This window comes from Colobus angolensis, unplaced genomic scaffold (assembly GCF_000951035.1).
Source record: "Colobus angolensis palliatus isolate OR3802 unplaced genomic scaffold, Cang.pa_1.0 Scaffold58, whole genome shotgun sequence".
Classification (NCBI taxonomy): Eukaryota; Metazoa; Chordata; class Mammalia; order Primates; family Cercopithecidae; genus Colobus; species Colobus angolensis.
The window spans coordinates 8410194-8412927 of record NW_012119376.1 but is presented as its reverse complement, the minus strand read 5'-3'; the positions used below and the strand labels follow the sequence as shown (position 1 = coordinate 8412927).

The 2734-nt window shown below is 40.3% G+C and overlaps 1 protein-coding gene across 1 annotated transcript in view; it reads left to right on the top strand.

Moving 5' to 3' along the window:
- The window catches only part of PEX7 (peroxisomal biogenesis factor 7), a 114599-nt gene that overhangs the window by 58071 nt on the left and 53794 nt on the right, over positions 1 to 2734 (top strand). The gene's annotated exons all lie outside the window — the stretch shown is intronic.

The following is a 2734-nucleotide window of genomic DNA, read 5'->3' as shown; positions in this document are numbered from 1 at the left end:
GCTGGGATTACAGGCATGTGCCACCATGCCTGGCTTATTTATTTATTTATTTATTTATTTTTGTATTTTTAGTAGAGACAAGGTTTTGTCATGTTAGCCAGGCTGGTCTCCAGCAGTTACACACTGAAGGCTGGAGAAAATCACGAGAGATCATTGCATCAAAGCTGTTTGGCATTCTGGAAGCAAATTCTACTGACTGGTGGCTAGACCACAGACAGTGATTATAATGAGGGCCCTTGAAGTTATTTGAAGCTCTAACCTGTACCAATTCTGAACAATTTCCTTTTGGTACTTTCAAACTCATCATTTGTTTTTCACAGTGAGATATGTTGTCACCAGTGGGTCCTGAATTTTGTAACTTGTCAATTCTGCCATAGAAGAGGGACTGACATTATTTTTCATTTGTAGTTCAGAAAAATCCCAAGTACCCCCATTTGGCCTGTCATCTGTAGTCTGAACAAGGAATGAGGTGCTATGGATGGAGGTACCATCCTTAGCTAGGTCCAAAAATGTTTGTTACTCTCGTCTATCAAAGTGGTTTTCAACCTTTTTTTAATGTAGCAAGACAATGTTTTTAAATCAAAAAAGGAAAAAAAAATCCTACATACAAAGCAGTAGTAGTACCTATTTGTGGATCCATAAAAATGTAATAGAAGTATTACCAAAACGCAGACTAAAGGGCTGTGGACCACATTCATGACTGTTGTGGTCTCTGGGCAGGGAGATGGGAAGTGGTATTGAAAACATAACAAATTTTTCTCCAATTTAAAGAAAAAGTAACATAGGGTTGGATGCAGTGGCTCACACCTGTAATCCCAGCACTTTGTGAGGCTGAGGCAGGTGAATTGCTTGAGCTCAGGAGCTGGAGACCAGCCTGGCCAACATGGCAAAACCCCGTCTCTACCAAAAATAGAAAAATTAGTGGGGCATGATGGTGTGCGCTTGTAGTCCCAGCTACTCGGGAGGCTGAGGTGGGAGGATTGCTTGAGTCTGGGAGGTGGAGGTTGCAGTGAGCTGAGATTGCACTGCTGCACTTCAGCCTGGAAATTAAAAGAATTAAAATAATTCCTCCAGAATTAGCCAACATTGATTGTATGGCATCTGTCCTCCAGCAACACAAGGAGGCAGCAGTGTAGCGTAGTTGTAAAGCTGTAAAGTGCACATGCTGGGGACCCAGACTCCCTGAGTTCTGGGTCCAGGTCCTGATTCTGTTGCTTACTATCCTGGGTAAGTTATTTCATCTCTATATGCTGCATTTGTTTAGTGCTATATTCCTCATTTGTATAGTACTATACAATTACTTTTTATATCTCCAAATTCCTACTTTATGTAGTTGTGATGTTTTTAGAAAAAATATGTATAAAATGCTTAGAACAGTATGTGGCACATTGGAAGCACTCAATAAGTATTAAGTATTATTCATGTTGTTATTATTGGGGGGACAGAAATAACTTGTAATCATGGATATTTTTTCTCATTAAAAAAACACATATTGAGAGCTTACTACACATCTGGCACTGTACTCACGCTACTACCTTGTCTCATTTCAGCCTTACAAGGCAGTTATTTTATTGTAGGTAGCAAACTGAAGATCAGCGAAGTAACTTGATTAAGCGTCAGTGACCACCAAATGATTGAGCTGGATTAGAACCAAGCTCGGGAACTCCAAATGCCCGGTTCTTAACCTCTGCATTTCATTACTACCAACACATTTCTTATCTTTCTTAAGCAACTGCCAAAGAAGCCAGGAAAAAATTGCCTAGGATAGCTAAATTTAGCTTAACAATATATGATTTAGAATTGCAAATATGGGAAAATATATGTAGATAAGTAAAAGATACTTTAAAAATTTAGCACTTTTATATACCATATTTGACAGTGTCTACTATGTGTTAGAGACCATGCCAGGTGCTTTACAGAAACTTGGTGAAATTCTTAGACAGTGCTGCATATTGGGCATTCTGTGTCTCCTCTAGAAATGAATCAGTCTCAGAGATATTACCTATCCTATGCAGGGACCTAGAACCACAAAATGGCATTCATGACCCCACCTGGTAAAATGCCAGGAACTGCATGCTTTTCATTACATGGAACTGAGTTTTCTCCCATCGTCAGTTGTTTGTATTTTACTTTTGAGGTAGCTGTATATATTCTGGATTTTATTCATCTTGTCATCTTTTGTTTCCTATAGTTTAGAAAAATTGGAGGCAAGCAACATGTAAAACGTTTAATCAGGTGACTGTGCAATTAGGTAATGCAAACTATTTTTGTAATAATGCAAAGTGTAATCTTTAAATGTTTTTAGCTTGTTGGCCAGGCGTGGTGGCTCACACCTGTAATCTCAGCACTTTGGGAGGCTGAGGCGGGAGGATTGCCTGAGGTCAGAAATTCAAGACCAGCTTGGCCAACATGGTGAAACCCTGTCTCTCTCACATTTTTTTGTTTGTTTGTTTGTTTGTTTGTTTGAGACAGAATTTCACTCTTGTTGTCTGGGTTGGAGTGCAGTGGCACAATCTCGGTTCACTGCAACCTCTGCCTCCTAGGTTCAAGTGATTCTTCTGCCTTAGCTTCCCGAGTAGCTGGGATTACAGGCATCTGCCACCACGCCCAGCTAATTTTTTGTATTTTTAGTAGAGACAGGGTTTCATCATGTTGGCCAGGCTGGTCTCAGACTCCTGACCACAGGTGATCTGCCCACCTTGGCCTCCCGAAGTGTAGGGATTACAGGCATGAG